The sequence below is a fragment of the Suncus etruscus genome, chromosome 1, assembly GCF_024139225.1.
Source record: "Suncus etruscus isolate mSunEtr1 chromosome 1, mSunEtr1.pri.cur, whole genome shotgun sequence".
Lineage (NCBI taxonomy): Eukaryota > Metazoa > Chordata > Mammalia > Eulipotyphla > Soricidae > Suncus > Suncus etruscus.
In genome coordinates this window covers 110,498,695-110,516,357 of record NC_064848.1, presented here as the reverse complement: position 1 = coordinate 110,516,357, position 17,663 = coordinate 110,498,695, and the positions used below count along the sequence as shown (strand labels likewise).

General features: G+C 36.4%; 1 protein-coding gene and 1 non-coding gene across 3 annotated transcripts in view; both read right to left on the bottom strand.

Annotated features, from left to right (window-relative positions):
- MAGI2 (membrane associated guanylate kinase, WW and PDZ domain containing 2) overlaps positions 1 to 17,663 on the bottom strand; it is a 1,487,205-nt gene that overhangs the window by 394,973 nt on the left and 1,074,569 nt on the right. The window lies entirely within an intron of this gene.
- LOC126033500 (U1 spliceosomal RNA) lies at positions 12,288 to 12,448 on the bottom strand. The gene has a single exon (XR_007504458.1). It is a non-coding gene; the product is annotated as a U1 spliceosomal RNA (small nuclear RNA).

Genomic DNA, 17,663 nt, shown 5'->3' with positions numbered 1-17,663 from the left:
TGACTTCCTCCATATCTCTCCTGCCCCTGCACGCTCTTTCTAACTAATGATCACTACCACAACACGCAGAAAAAATCACACTACAAGCGTGACAATGGGGAAAACTTGCAGGCAAACGCCATGTACAGAGAATGAAAATGATAGCTCTGATGACCCCCAAAATACCAACCATCTGATTAACCTCTAGATAAGGAGTTTAGAATAGAAATATGAAAGATCGTCATGGAAATCAAAGAAACTTAAATGAGGGCTAAAGCAGTGGCACAGCGGTAGGGCATTTGCCTTGCATGCACTGACCTAGGATGGACAGTGGTTCAATCCCCTGGCATCCCATATGGTTCCCCAAACCAGGAGCGATTTCTGAGCACATAGTCAGGAGTAACCCCTGAGTGTCACCGGGTGTGGCCCAAAAAACCTAACCAAACCAAAGTGAAATAAATTTTAGTATTTTAAATTTAATTTGCTTTTGATTGAGGTATCATAGTTCACAGTAATATTGAAGTCATTTTTTCCCAATTTAGAGCTAACTACTCCAATCCCTTCACCAGTGTTTCAAGATTTTTCCACCATTAGTTCATGGTCCTTTTCTCTTCTCTTCCCAATAGCTTCCTAAATTCCTAATCCTATTGATCATGCCTCAAGGTTTGTTTGCAATTGGGGATGGTTTAGTCATTTTCTTTGTTAATATTCTGTATATGAGTGAGAAGAAATATAATGATTTTCTAAAATTATAAGGAATATAAAAGTTAAAGATAACCAACTATAGATTAATAAATTAGCAAGCAAAACTGGAATACAAATAAAGTATAAAGACTAGATTTTATCTGTTGAGAAAAAAGCAGGGATCAGAGAGATTTTACAGGGTTTAAGGAGCTTTCCTTGCACAAGTCAACTCTATTTTGATCCTGGCACTACAGAAGATCCCCTTAGCACCTCCAGGAGTGATATTTGAATGTAGAGCCTCATGTAAGGCCCGAGCAATGCTTGGTGTACTTAGTGTAGCCACCTCCAGAGCCTAGGAAGGAAAAAAAAAGTATAAATAATTCCTGGTAGTTCTGAGAAGGGAAACATATATGGTATCAGGGAGAGAACCAGGTTGATTGCAAGACAAGCTCCTTAACTCATATACTTTTCTTCTAGTCGTAGAAATCAAAAATCATAAACCCAACTACAAATATATTTTAGCCATGGTACTTAAATAAGGAAATTATTTCAAAAAAATTAAAATTTATGCGCCAGTTCTAAATTGATAACCTGACAACAAGGAAATGGGAACAACTTGATCTAAGAGCAAGTTGTCCTTCCTCATCAGCCAATGATAAGACAAAATCAGAAAACATGTCACCCTTTGATCTGTGCAAAAGTCTAAAGATGACTGGATGTTACAACCAGGACTGGACAGTATGCATCACGGGACCAACAACAACAACAACAACAACAACAACTAGCCTAGCTTTTGGTCTACGATTTGTTCAACAAACAAGAACTCCAATTCCAGAGGTCTGACTGAGACAATCCCAAATGAACGGGTCTTCCGGAAAACATAACGAAAGACTTTATCCCAGGCTCCATCCTAGGAGCAGCATAATGACCAAGACCATCATCAACTACAGAAGATGGATTAAAGCGACACTGAAGAAGCAGAACTGCTAGAACCACAAAGAAAGACTTCATCATAAGCTCCATTCCTTGAGCTGTACAGACACCAAGATCTCTAGATCCAGAGGTCTGATTTTACCATCCATGATGAAGCAGAAGTCTTCCATACACCATAAAAGCACAGAGGGAAGAGTAAATTTGATCATGCAAGGAGTCTATAGCTAATCCCAAGACAGTACACTTCAGGGGTGGAGAAACCCTGTATCTCTTAGGCCAAGGGAATTCCCTCTATAATGTCCCCAATAGTTGCTGTGCTTATGCAGGGGGGAAAAGGAAAAAAAAAAGCACAAAATAATCCTTTTATCCACTTATATATTTAATTATTGATTGATTTTTTGACTTCTTTATTTTGGTGTAGATATTGAAGTTGATGTCTCCAATTTTATTTTATTTTATCTTATCTTTTTCTTTTTGTACTCTGGCATGATTTGATTTCAGAACTGAGACTATTGTGTGGTGCTTGTCTTTATTGCTGGATATTTAATTTGATATTTCTTTCTGATTGTTGTGGTGTTTCAATTACCTTTTTCATGTCCTCTCTCAAACTGAGATTGAAAGCCTCTAAGGACTCCGCCTATTTTAAGCATATTTGACTTCTTTTTATTATTTATTTATTTATTTATTTATTTATTTATTTATTCGTATTTTGTGTCCATTCTATTCCTTTCTTTCCTTCAAACAAAACCACATAACTCGATTTATCTAGCTCCACCTCTTAAATAGAGGGGGAAACAAGGGAGGGTACCAGGACCAAACAGATATATGATCACTAATAGTAAGCTAGACAAAGAGGGGACCACCTACTCTAGCAGCCTGGGGTGCTATGGTGGGGTATATGAATTACAGAAAGGGAACTTGGATGGGGGGAAGACAAATTCCCCTGATTCAATGTTAATATGTACCTAAAATACTACTGTGAAAGATATGTAAGCAATTATGATCAAAATACAAATTAAAAAAATAAAAAATATAAGGACGATAACATTGATATGTATTTACTTCATAAGTAACTGGTATTGGATGCATTTACCTCTTTTGAGTGTGTGTGGGGAATAAGAATGAAGAGTATATTGGTTTCAGTAAAAGTTAAGATTTATAAGAAAATTATCAAAGAATAAAAAGCATATTTGTTTGAAGTATTTAGATATTTTATGAACTTTTATATTTTATTAAAATATAAATATAAATATAAAAATTTTATTTAAAATATTAAAATTTCTGAGAATTTAAAATAAAATCATACATCTTTCAAGCTTAAGGTCCTAAAAAAGTGAGTTAAAATTCTTTTCAAAAATCTGATAATCATATTTCACATAAGATAATGGGCTTAATATTAAAATTTTAATTTAAAAAATATCAAGGGGCTGGAGGGATAATACAGAAGGTATAGGGTTCTTTCCTTGAAGTTGACCTGGATTCAATCCCTGGCAGTCCCGACCTGGGTTCAATCCCCCAATCACCACCTGAGTGCAAAGCCAGGAGTAACTTTTGAGCACTTTCAGGTATGATCCAAAGAAAATAACAAACAAAACCTCCCACAAATATCATTAATCTGGCATTAGCTAAATTTGGCTAAATCTCACAAGCTATTAGTTGAAAAGAAGGCTATGAAAGCCTTGCAAAGAATGTCAGATGTAAAAAGATTTTTCTATGTGAAAAATAGCTAATCATTGATCTCACAAAAATAGAAGTCATGATAATTTTGATATTAATGAATTTCCTAACCTTTTGATATTCAGATTCAATAATACAAGACTATATAAATAAAACTTTTCATATTTTAATTAATCATGCTTAAATGACAGAAGTAAAACTGTTCCCTTCATATTTTGTTTCTAGTTATAAAATTCAGGACCAAAAATAAATAAAGATGGTTCCTAAAAATATTGATTGGTAGAATTTTAGTGGAGAATATGAAATATAGCTCTTCACTATTGACTGATAATTATGCATTTTTGATTGTTTAGAGTGAACGCATGAATATTTTATTATTTTTATAATATCTTTATTTAAGCACCATAATTACAAACATGTTTGTAGTTAGGTTTCAGTCATAAAAATACATATCTTATTATTTAAAAAATTACTTTAAGTTTTGGGTCTACCTGGCTGTTCCCAGGGCTTACTCTGGCTCTATGCTCAGGGGTCATTCTTGGCAGGTTTGGGGATCATATGGAATGGTGGGAATTGAATCCAAGACAGCTGTGTGCAAGGCAAATACCTTGCCTATTGTATTATTGCTCTTGCTCACATATTAATATTTTATGTTAGTAATATTTTTCTAATTAATGGCCTTTGGTGGAATTACTCAGTATTCCTCATATGAGAAAGTTTCAGCGTGGGAATAGACACACTACCAAATTTATACCAATTATTTTTATACCAACTGCTGACTTTTTTGGGGGCATCACATCTGGTAGCACTCAGGGGTTACTCTTGGCTCTACCCTCAGAAATCACTACTGGTAGGCTCGGGGGACCATATAGGATGCTGGGATTCGAACCACTGTCCTTCTGAAAGCAAGGCAAATGCCTTACCTCCATGCTAACTCTCCGGCCCCAACTGATGACTTTTTATTGATATTTACTGTATTATGCTACATACTATGTTATATTTTAAATTTATTTTTATTTGATTTTTGTAGAATTTTGGTCCATAACAGTGCTCAGAATTTACTCCTGGTTCTGTGCTCAGTTTACTCCTGGCAATGCTTAAGGACTCATATGCAATGTCAGGAACAGAACCTGAGTTAACCATGTACAAGGCCAAGTGCCTAAACACTGTATTATCTTTATATAGATATATAGTAAATATATGGCCTTATTTTATATTTTAAAATGTTTGTTTTGTTTTGGAACCACACCCAGAAGTTCTTGGGCGTTACTTCTGGCTCTATACTCAGAGATCACTTCTGGCAATGATTGGGGGACATATACATGGTGCTGGGAATTAAATAAGGAAAACACTTTACCTACTGAAATATCTATATGCCTCAGGTATTTCTATTTTTAATTTATAAAAATTGGTGGATGTCACACCTTACTGTGCTAAGGGGTAATTTCTGGCTCTTTCCCTGGGGTTGTTCCTGGAAGTGTTTGGGAGAAATCATGCTGTGTCAGTGATTGAACCTGAGCATCCCGCATGCAGAACATGTGTTTTATCCAGTCCACTCTCTTTCCTTCTCCAAATTAAAATTAATGTAAGAAGCTTTTACCTAATGTTGCTTAGAGGTGTGCAGGGGATTGGTGATAGAGGTCTTCAGGTCCATTGCTAATGGAGACCCAGTCACATTAGGAGTTCTCTGGTGGATGCTAAACATGTGATCCAATTAATAAGCCCTCACTCCAGTTTCTTGTACCTAACATGCAGTTTAAATCATCATTATAATGTAGGATATAATATGCATCTATTAATTTAATCATTTCCCTTATTAATGGTACTATCAGCTAGAGACCTATGAACACAGTGTGCTAACTAATATATGAAAATCTCATTTTAGAGAAACATTTTTCTTCCTCTAAGACCTTAACAACTAAAAGAAAGGAATTGTTTACTATTATACACTTGTAGACATTCTACCTTTAATTGAAGCAAATGATGATTTCTTACTGTGTCTATGATTTAATGATTGTAACCTTCAAACTACTTGAATGATCATTTTATTTAATAAGCTTCCTATTTCTTTGGCAATTAATATTTTCCCTGAATCTTTCCATTTAATGAAAAGTCTAGGGTGGATTTCAAAAAGGGTCAGAAAGACTTTTTAAACAAACTTTAGAGGAAACGCTTTTATGCAGAACTAAGGTCTATCAAGGCCTTATCGACCTCAGAGAAATTGTTAGGATTTCTTAAAGAAAGTTCATTAACTGAGTTCAGAACAACGGAAGGTCCTGGAGGTTAAGAAGTGAAGTCCTTCCTCTTTCTTTGCCCCTCTACTTTATGTATAAGAGGCTCTTATACTTGAAACTTTGACTTTTTTTCCTATGGGAACAAACAATCTCTGTTTCCTCTAATGACCTAGAAGGTGATTCATAGTACAGGTTTATCAGTGAACATATAGAGCCTTTATAGTCATGTCATTGTCCACATACACATTGCTAACTTTTGACTTTTTCCCCCTACTAATTTGCCTGACATTAATTTGCTTGTCCAGCCTCAGGAAAATACAGATAGGGTGTTTATGGGGGGGGGGGGTTACCATTATTCTGACAGCTAGTAAAGGTTTTACCAATCTGAATAGCATAAAAACCTACCTGTAGTATTTTTTGTCTTATTTTAAGTACTTTCCAGGATGGTGTAAGCAATAATGATTTGTCTTGGTAGAAACTTGGCTGAGACAATAGTGCAACATGAGGCAAAGAGAGAATAGTGATATTTCAAAGTTTTTAGTTTTGCTTTAGTAGAGTTTTGTGTGTGTGTGGGGGGGGATTTGGGTCACACTCGGCAGTGCTTCTGGCTCTGCACGTAGAGGCTCTGGTGGGACTCAGGGGACCATACACAGTACCAGAAATTGAGTCCAGGTCAGCTATGTGTAAGGCAAACACCCTACATGCTATAAAATTTCTCCAGCCCTGTTTTGGTGATTTTGGCAGCTACTTGTAGCTCCGTGCTGGTATTTAATCCTGACAATGCTATGGATCATGTACTATCAGAGATTGAACATAGGCCTCCAGCATGTTAAGAGGGAATCCAATCTAGAAGTTAGCTTTTGTTTTGATTTTATTGTCCTTGCACCAGTGTTTGAGTCAGAATGCAATTGATTTAGACTCCTAACAAATTTAAAATGTGAAAGCTTTTCACAAGTTAGGCTTATAGAAAGCTAAGTAGAATGGTTTTTACTTGATCAATCATTAAAACTCTTTTCAAATCATTTTGTATTACATCTCATTTATGTAAATATAATGATCAATATCATACTGCAAATGGATTAGGATATAATAGTTCAGTTGCTTTTGCATGTTCCCTTTAATTTTCAGAAACAGATTAAAAAATTAGACTAAAACAAGACTGCAGACTAAGAACTTTGTATAGCAAATTAGAAGTTTTTGCTGAATTCAGATATATATTCTGTGCATTGTTAAAAAAATTACTAGCTTAAGCCATGGCAGTAGGGACTGGAGAGATAAAACAGTGGTTAGGATGCTTGCCTTGCATGTTGCTAACCTTAGTTTGATGACTGGCATCTTATATGGTGTTCAGATCACTGTCAGGAATAACTCCCAAGTTCACAGCCAGTAGCAAGCTTTGCGCATTGCCAGGTGTGTCCTAATAACAATAAAACAAAACAAAACAACAGCAGCCTCTCCAAAATGGCATATATTATGACAAGTAAGCAAACTGCAACTATTATATACTGATAAGAATATGTAAAGTTAAATACAAGGATCCTACTGAGGAAAACTATAAGCATACACTGAAATCTAATGATGACACAAAAATCTTCATTTACCAGCAAGTGAAAGGAAAAGTCTTTTAGAATAGGGATATGTACAGTGTGATTCTTATGTGTTACATAATTTAGTGCATATGTTTAGTGCCTGGTACCAAAGGCAAATAAATAAAACATTCTTCTAGCTCTCAGAAAAGACAAAGTGCTGATAGCATTACACATTAATTGTAGAGATGTATGGATACAGGGTAAATGCTTTACTGGGTTTTGCAACATCCTCCAAAATGGAGTGAGAAACTTTTCAGTCCTTATCTTTCTTTTTATTAAGTAGTAAAATTTCTCATATTTTTCTATGAGTAGAGAATAAAAGCTTATGGAAAAACTAAAAAGATAATTTATTCCATTTTCTATTTTATCCCTTTTCCCTCCTATTCCTAAGAGGAGACCGAAGAATTTTGAGTATGGCATTGTATGTATTATTCTTTAATTTTGGTTTGTTTATTCATTTAATTTTTGCTTTTTGGGGGGGTGACATCTGGCAGTGCTCAGGGTTACTCCTGCCTAAGCTCTCAGTATTGCTCCTGGCAAAAAACAAACAAACAAATAAACAAAAATGCTCTTTGCATTCTCTGGGGAACACAGAGGACATGGGATAGAACCCGAGTTGGTTCCAGGTGGTCTTGTGCAAGGAAAACACCCTACCCACTATGGCCCGAGACATATTATTCTTGAAAAGCATCAAAGAAGACAATGGGACATTCTTGAAGATGGAAGAAAACTTTAAGAAATGAATGAAAGAAAAGTTATTTCATTTTACCAGAAAAAAAAGAGGAAAAAATACAAGGAAAGACAAATGGTCTTTAAGTCAAGTGAGATTAATTTGAAACCCATTCTTTCTTACTCAAATTTTGCTGGCTGGCAATTCTGGTTTTCATTACTTTCTCAAGGCCCTCTCTCAGCTGTCCTCCACCATGAATCTGCCTAAGACTTAAAACCCAATCATCAATCGCCTCAAGTTCTAAAGCTTGCATTTTGAAGCATGTGTTAGGTTTTAATTCAAGCTCTGCCACTTTGCTACCTGTGTCATTTTTTACAGTTTATTCATCTTGTGATGTTTCCATTTTTCTATTTATATAAACAGAGTTAAGTAGAGCATATGACACCCAGGTGCTGTTGTGAGAATTACAATAAAAGAAGGGGTCACGAAGGTTTCTATTGAATGCCTAATAAATAACTGTAGTATCATGTTTTCATTTAACAGACGCACACTTTAAAATGAGTTATCGTTTCCATGTCTTGAATTATTAGCTGAGAGATTCTTGGTCTGTGATGTAAGCTCTTCATCTCCTTCCTCCCTGATCAGAAGCCCAAAAAAAAAATTCAGTTGTGCCTGCCTATCACCAAGCAGACAGCTTTGTGCCAGTTTACCCTATATTTCCTTCCCACGGTGGGGTACACTCTATGCTACTTTCAAAACTCCATAAACCAAGAAAACAAAACACACCAAAGTGGGCTCACTAGCTGAGAACTAGCTGAGAACTAGAAGCAGAAGCAGCAGGTGCCTACAAGTCTGCAGACATGAAAGCTGTAGATACCACCTAGTTCTAAAGTTGTGCCTGGGTCAGAAAGAACCCCATAAAAATTTCTCTCTCAGCCACAAAACATCATCACTGAAACACATCCTCTGAGACATTAGACACTTTGCTGCCATCAGCTGATAGAAAATCTGAAGCCCAGAAAACCAACAGCCCAGTCCTACAAACGAATTTCCTATTGGGCATGGGGAAGCCTCACCCCTCTCTGCTATTAAGATAGAGTTTACTTGTCTCTTACCTAAAGAACATCCAAGTTGGATAGTCCTACATAAATGTGAATTTACTCTTCTTTAGGGTTTTGCACATTCTTAAAGAAGAAAACCTGGCGAAGAAAAGAGAGAGAAATGCCTTTTTGTTTTTCGGAGGGGTGCTATTCACTGATGCTGCTAAGGGCTTACTCTTGGTTCTGTGCTCAGGGATTCCTATTAGTGGGGCTGTAGGGAGTAGTATGTGGGAACTCGGAGATTATATATAGGATTCTGATGTTGAGTCCAGGTCAGCTGTCTGTAAGGCAAGAATTTTACTCATTAAATTATCTCTCTGGCCTATGAAATAAGCCATTTTGAACCAAGTACTTCACATAAGTAGTTACCCTACAAAAATTTCTGGAAAGGATCCTGGGCCAAAGTCATCTTTCTTTTGAATAGAGATATTTTCTATTTTACAAAGAACACAGGAGGCCCATAAATGCATTTTTGAACTAGGGAAGCTCCATAGACTCACTTTATTTTTTCTGAATAAAGTAGTTTTAATAAGAAGCCAAGTGGGGGAAAGTACAAATCTTAGGATGGAAGGAAAATTTTAATAGGTAAACAATCTTATTCTTTGATTGCTTCCTTTGATAGAAGTTGAAGTTATTCACTAACAGAAGAATTAAATGAAGCCCAGAAGTTAACTTCAAACTTCTAGAAAGTTTTCTGATGTCTATTGAAAATCCAGTGAGTTCCAACGGTTTGGTAAACTGTAGTTGATGAATCATTCAGAGACATTGCATATACACATGTGCTCTTTGAAATAATTATTAGTTCTGTTATAGAAAAAGTGATAAGATTAATGAATTAAGGAGTGTTTGTTATAAATCAATTGTAAGTAAATGAAGCACAAATATGGTTTTTTGGGTGTCTTTTTAGCTGGTACTTTCTGGCTTCCGGGAATTTGGTGCATGCATTCTCAAATTCTGGAAATTTCTCAGCAATGATGTTTTTGACTATTGTTTCTTCCTAGGGCTTTTCTTCCTGAATATCTTGGAACTCAATGATTCTTACGTTATTATCTTGAGTTCATCTCAAAGAGGTACTGTCATCTTTTTATTTTGAAGCTTTTTCCCTCCATCTTCTGTTGTTGTTTGGAGGATTTTTGCATGTTTTCTTTGAGTTCATTGATTTGGTTCTAAGCAGCTGTAACTTTGCTAGAGAGGTTTTCCAATGAAAATTTTATTTCCCTTAAAGCTTTTTAGATCTGACATTTCTGTTTGTACTTTTTGTCATGTTTGCTATCATATCCTCTTGTATTTTATTTGTAGTACATTCCATTGTTTCCATTGAGCTCTTTGAAAATCTTAAACACTGCTACTCTGATGCTTATTTCAGACTAATTATATAGGCCTTACTTCTGATTGGGTCTGCAGGATTGCAATCTTCACCCACAAGGCATGGCGGGGTTTTGAGGTGCTTTATCAAGGTTCCTTTTGTAGTCTCAATGTAAGTTTTTCCAGAGCTTATTTTCAGTATTCCCCCCACTCCCCAGGAGGTCTCAAAGGAGCTTATGTAGGTGGGAGATTATTTTGTGATCAAGTAAGCAGCCATCTACTCAGGAAGCTGTGTCCCTGGATATGGACTCTAACCTGTGAGGGTGGGCTGCCAGTCTAGTATATTTAGGTACATCAGCTAGGTCTGCCTTTGGTCCTCACACTCTTCCCCTCTGGCTACTTGCTCTGGAAACTATGTGTTAAATGTCACTGTGTGTTAAAACATTTGTTAAATGTTGATAATCTTCTATTTAAAGAACCAAGAATATGTCTAGTAATCATAAAATACTAGGTGTCCACAAGTCATCTGTGATCAAGAATGGCCTTTTCTTGCTTTCTTTTATTCTAATACACTAAATCCACTCTTTTCTTGAATGAGATGTAAATAAAGTCTTGAAAGATCATGAGTACATGGGCCCATGCAGTAGAAAGCTGGGCCTCTTAAGAGGAGAGAATGGGCCAAGCCCCTGCCAAGCTGAAGCCACACCTGCTGCCTCATTACCCAGAATCACTGTTTCCTCAATGGCCCTGCCTCAACAATGACCCTCTACAGTTCAGAGACACCAATCTGACCAAACTTCAGGTTTACCAGGTATTTTTTCTAATATCATTAGGGCTTTTTTGAGCAAGTGTAGGCACCCTCCCACCTTCTTCTAGAAGGCCAGGCAGTATAGTACATACCTCTAAAAGTCATAGTACATTAATAGTGCTTTGAATCTTTGGACAACTTTATTTGTTTAATATTGTCATCTCTATAAGGACATTAATTTAACATAAGAGCAGCTAACAATAAGCACTTACTAATCCTTCTGCCATTGTATTAATGTCTTCTTGGAGGTACAATAATTTTCACAAATATGCTTGCTACTCTATTACTTTTCTTTCTTTTTATACTTTCTTCTCTTTTTATTTTTTTCTTCTATTTTTTTCAATAACTTTGTTTTAACTTATCTGGAGACAAATGTATTATGATCAACTATGCCAACTATGTAATAATTTTTTGAATATATTAAATAAAAGAACACAGCAAAAACAAATGGACCCAGAATCATGTTTATGTTTATATAAAGGATTGAATTGGTCAAGGGGCTGCATTTGCTTAATAGGTCTACCCCGAGTTAGAGAGAATGATTTTGGTAGGTGCCTGCCAGTGAGACAATAGTAACCCAATTAAACAATTCCCTGAGAAAGCCAAGAGTAATGAAGTGAAAACCATTGAGGTGAAAGCCACTTGGATCACTCCTGGTAGAGATTGCCAAATCAGTCACAGAATCCTGAAGAGAAGAAATTTTAATGAGGAGAGTGTCCTTGCAATAGACCTTCATGTTCACCTCTCAATTCTACCTAGAGCCACTGCTAGATAAATGGCCTAAAAGCTTTATGGAACTAGAGGAGTTTAAGGCTCCCTACATAGACCTCAACCAAGCTTACATGTTTTTGACTAAGATCTCACCAAAATCTTTCACAAAAACCAGCAACAAAAGCAAAAAAAAAAATCCAATCTATTTAATTTGAAATGCTTTTTATCATCAGCTGAAATTTCTCAATTTTATTTTTCCTAGATATGCCCATCTGGCAGTACAGGCTGCTCAGTACATTCTTTTTATAATAACATTCAGTTTGCAGACAGTTTCAGAGCATAGCTTTTGTGCAAGACTATGACAAAGCCTTCATCCATCACAATTCATAGCTCCCAGACATGTATCCTTGAATTGGCTAGTTATCAGAAACCCATCCAGATGCCCTTCAATCCACAAACCAAAAATATTTGAAACATTCACAGGACCTACATATTTAGATGGAGTAATAGGAGTAGAATAGGAATATAACTCAGTAACCTGCTATGATATTGGTGTGGCACAGACACACCAAAGTACAAATAGCATTCTTTATTTCCCAGGGGAGAGCATGAATACTGTCCCCCAATACCACAAATTATGCAGTCAAGTTTCCCACACATGGGGAAATTGCAGGGGTCGGCACATCTGGAGTGGAATGGATACATATCACTCTGAAAAATCACCTTTATAATCATGGTATCCCTTGCCAGGTGAATATCAATAGCATTCTTTAGTCAATAATCTATAGCAAAAGCACAGTAAAATCAGAGTGAAACAAAAAGTGTTAGAAGCAGGACCTTAGAGGACATAGGAATATTCTCTACTATAGAATGAGGAAAATAACCTATTATAATTAAAAACTTGCTTACAGAAATACTATTTATTTGTGCCAATGAGAAAATTCAGGGGCTCATCTTGTGTGGAGCAGCACAGGAAACACCATGGCTTCTTCTATAGTGTTTATTTTTGTAAGGGAGATTACCTGTGAGTCGGGGTTCCTTTAAGTACACACAAAACTCCTTGAAATGAACAGACACTTTGACAAAGAAGAAATACGCATGGCCAAAAGACACATGAAAAAATGTTCCACATCACTAATCATCAGGGAGATGCAAATCAAAACAACGATGAGATACCACCTCACACCCCAGAGAATGGCACACATCACAAAGAATGAGAATAAACAGTGTTGGCGGGGATGTGGAGAGAAAGGAACTCTTATCCACTGCTGGTGGGAATGCTGTCTAGTTCAACCTTTATGGAAAGCGATATGGAGATTCCTCCAAAAACTGGAAATCGAGCTCCCATACGATCCAGCTATACCACTCCTAGGAATATACCCTAGGAACACAAAAATACAATACAAAAACCCCTTCCTTACACCTATATTCATTGCAGCTCTATTTACCATAGCAAGACTCTGGAAACAACCAAGATGCCCTTCAACAGACGAATGGCTAAAGAAACTGTGGTACATATACACAATGGAATATTATGCAGCTGTCAGGAGAGATGAAGTCATGAAATTTTCCTATACATGGATGTACATGGAATCTATTATGCTGAGTGAAATAAGTCAGAGAGAGAGAGAAAAACGCAGAATGGTCTCACTCATCTATGGGTTTTAAGAAAAATGAAAGACACCCTTGTAATAATAATTTTCAGACACAAAAGAGAAAAGAGCTGGAAGTTCCAGCTCACCTCAGGAAGCTCACCACAAAGAGTGATGAGTTTAGTTAGAGAAATAACTACATTTTGAACTGTCCTAATATTGAGAATGTATGAGGGAAATGTAGAGCCTGTTTAGGGTACAGGCGGGGGTTGGGTGGGGAGGAGGGAGATTTGGGACTTGGGTGATGGGAATGTTGCACTGGTGATGGGTGGTGTTCCTTTTATGACTGAAACCCAAACACAATCATGTATGTAATCAAGGTGTTTAAATAAAAAAAATTATGCATTAAAAAAAAAAACTCCTTGAAATAGAAGGACATACCCTTTCTACATTCTACAAATCCACCCATCAAGCATTCTGCAATTTGAAGATGAGAAATCAAGCATGAGAAGAAATAATTTGCAACAGCTCCTCCCCTTCAGAATATATTAATTTTTAAGAAGAAAATGATGCTTAAAGCAGGGTCAAGGCTGTTTGTGTAAAACAATTTCACTTTAAAATAAAGCTTGACTTCATTTACAAATGAAATGTGCCCTGGCATTTTATTTACCTTTTCATTGAGTCTTTCTGTACCCTTGTTTTGACAGAAAATAAAAGCGATGGGTATGAAGTGACTGCCAGCACGAGAACAGTAACCACAGAGCCAATTGCACTGGAATAAACTGTATTGCAAGTGTTGGTTAGAACACTAATAAATTGTCTTCGAGAGATAATACACAACATGCCACTGAATGTCCTCAGCATTTGTTTTGCATTCCCAAGTGACGTTATCACAGTCCCACAGTATTTACTATGACATTACAAAAGGGCAGTCATGAGGTTTAGAATTTTATATGTATGTAAAAAAAATCCCAAAATGTAAGTTTCACGGAGAGCTTCTGCCACCATTGACTGAATCTAATAAAAATTCTCCATAATTCATGAAAAGTTTCAAAATGTCAAATGAAGTAATAAAATGTGCAAGATGATTCAGAAGCAATATTAAAACCAATAGTTTTGTTATTAGTTGCTGTTTATACCACATGACAGTTCATTTCTTGATCCTTGGTATAACACTCTGCAGTTCATGATATAAGATACATAAAAAGGTGTCAACTGATGAGAGTAGACCAAACAGATTGCTACAGTATATTCCCCTTTATTCGGGCAGAGTCTGTACAGTAGTCCTTTTCTAAAATGATAAGCTGGTCACACTGAAATGAATTTATGTTTTAACTTATGAAAGAAACACCCATGAGTTCATTTAGCTCCATGAGAATATGATTTTTAAAACAAATTATAGGAATTCACTGTTTATGTGACTAGTTTATACTTTTAGATACTCACTTCATATCCCAAGCCAGCCACTAAAGCTTTTAATATGTGAATTTGGGACGACTTTCCTGGCTAAGTAACAATGACTTCCAGGACATTCCCACAGAATCACTTCATCGAGTAGGGCAGACTAGCTCTGAAATTCAGCCTTTGTGTGATGCACTCTCTTTGTGAGCATGCTGTTCTACAGTGAAGATCTTAGAAACAGGGCCAAAGTTGGGGAAAACTCACTGCTGTCCTCTCTGTGATTCTGTATTACCTCCAAACCTGGCTTTGCTCTTTCATTTCTCTTTAAGGAACTACAGCCAAGGAGCAGCTGGTACTGTTTACTCAGTAGCTGCACCTGTAGTCGTGCTTTGCAAGGCATTGAAATGGCTTTTTACCACAAAACATGAATTTCTAGAGCTGGAGCTTGCCCCATCATTCACAATACATCAAGAGCAGGAAGTGGGAAAATGGCATCATTAGCAGGCTGTTTAGGCTTTTCTCTTTTGCTTTCCTTTAAAATTAATCTCTTCCTGTTCCTGATTCAGTGACGAAAGCATCTTCCTTTGAAGATAAATGAACTGAAAACAGCATAGAGAAAATAGATTCTTAACAAAACCACCTCAGAACCTCACTTCCTGGTGAACCTGTGGAAGAGATGTGGGTAGAAATTGTACATTCTTGCTTACCCAAATTATGTAAAAATGATTTCAGTGTTGGCTTCTTGGCTTCTCTCCACAATGGAAAGCACTTTAACCCTTAACACTCAGTAAGAAACTGTTCTTGCAGTTAAAGTTTAAATGTTCATAATCAAACATTGTTTCAAGAATCCTTTAGGGAGCACATAGGGCCCTCAGAGACTATGAAGGATAGATTGAAAAGATAAAGGTCAGAGAGGAGTCAAATTAGTGCTTCAGGATGGAATAATGCTTTACATATGGGAGGCTATGCAGAATAGGAAGGTCAATGTGGCAAAATGATTCAAAAACACTGATGAAAGAAATAAGGACAAGGTGGAGTAAAAGAGGCTTGAGACCCCTGAGGATGGTGCTAAACAAGTTGGGTCCTTGAAGGTCTTCAGGTAACAAAACACGAAAGGTAAAATAGTGGCATTCCATAAAGCTTCTTTAAGTGAACTAAATTTAAGGAAGCCTTTATGACTCAACTTTTTTTTTGTCTTTAAAATGTAATTTAAAGTTCTGCCTATTTTCAGTTTCCCATGAATATATTTCCAAAAGAATTATTCACATTCCCTCTAACGCACTGTGTGACTCAGATAATCTAATCATCTCTTCTCTACAGTGTCTTCTTAAGCTTACCATGGAGATAGTGACAGCACTGTTTTCCTTTTAATAACTCCTAAAGGCCTATTATCTAATAATGGGAATCAGTGGCCACAGGTGACTATTGAACACATAAATTCTGGCTTATGTCATGACTTAAATGAAGAGTACTTTAGATGTACTAAGATAAACAAACAAGCTAATTTGACCCCATCTTCCCTCCCCCTCCCTCCCTCCGTCCTTCTTCCCTCCCTCCCTCCTCCCTCCCTCTATCCATCCTTCCTACGTTCCTTCCTACGTTCCTTCCTTCCTACGTTCCTTCCTACGTTCCTTCCTTCCTTCCTTCCTTCCTTCCTTCCTTCCTTCCTTCCTTCCTTCCTTCCTTCCTTCCTTCCTTCCTTCCTTCCTTCCTTCCTTCCTTCCTTCCTCCTTCCTTCCTTCCTTTTCTTCATACAACTCTCCTACTCCTTCCTTTCTTTCCTTCCTTTTTCCTTCCATCCTTCCTTCCTCTTACCTACTTTACAAATGAGACAACTGAGCAGGTAGAGGAAAAATATTGGGTAAGGTGTGGTGTTGGATTTGAACTCAGATAATTTGACTCATTCTTTGATTTACACTTTAGAAATCCAAAGAAAAATCATGAGGATCAGGACAAATGAGAGGAGGTGGGTTAGAAAAGAAGCTAACTAAAGAGATAACATGAAGGCAAACCAAACTAGTTTACTGCTTCTTCCTAAATTTTTTGAATCACAAGGAAGCTTCACAGCTGAGATTAAAAGTTCTCTTTTACTTGAACATTTAATATTCCACACAATTTAATCTTAAACTTAATTTAAAACTGTTTTAACACATACTTAATCCAACCAACTTGAATTATGCACAAAACTCTCATATGAGTGGAATTCTCTGCCACTTATAGACAATGAAGACTTGAAGGCACTCTTGAAGACAGATTTCAAGCATTAAAATTACCATATTACAAAATATGAACCCAAAACTCTTTCTAGGATTTATAGAAATTTGTGTAACAAAGTATTAACATGATAAAAATCACTTCCATTACTAAATATTTATAATTGACATACATATCAACAAAACTCTGCCAGTCATTTACAATGAACAATAGCAGTTGCTATTGTGGAGCCATTTTGGATTTTTGTACAAGTAAGATCTATGGTTACCTAAGTGGCATGATACTATAAGAGTATCTGATTAATTTATGATACTTTCCTGCTCATGTAGCCTTCTATTCTATATTAGTTAATCTACCCATCTTTAATTTCAAGGACAGGGCAGGAGTCCAATAGCACAGTCAAACCAAAACAGTAAAAACAACCACAACAAAAATAGCACTTCACAAAGAAACTCCTTCCCACATAGCTTGTTTGAAGAAATTAAATATAGAGGTCTGGGAAGATGAAAAGACTCAACATGTAGGCATAAAATAATTGGCATCGTGTATAGGTAGTCCTATTACAGAAAGTTCCTTAATTTTGATGCTAGCCTTCTTTTTTTCTTTTCATTTCCTTCATCTCTCCTAATTCCTTCACTATTAAATCTCAATCTTCCATTTTCTTAAGCCAACTAATGCAGCTCTCTCCAGTCTCTACTCTTATATAGATTCAGGTCAATATTACTTTCATCCTTGCTTCTGATAATAGTTCTTCCAAATAGTTTTT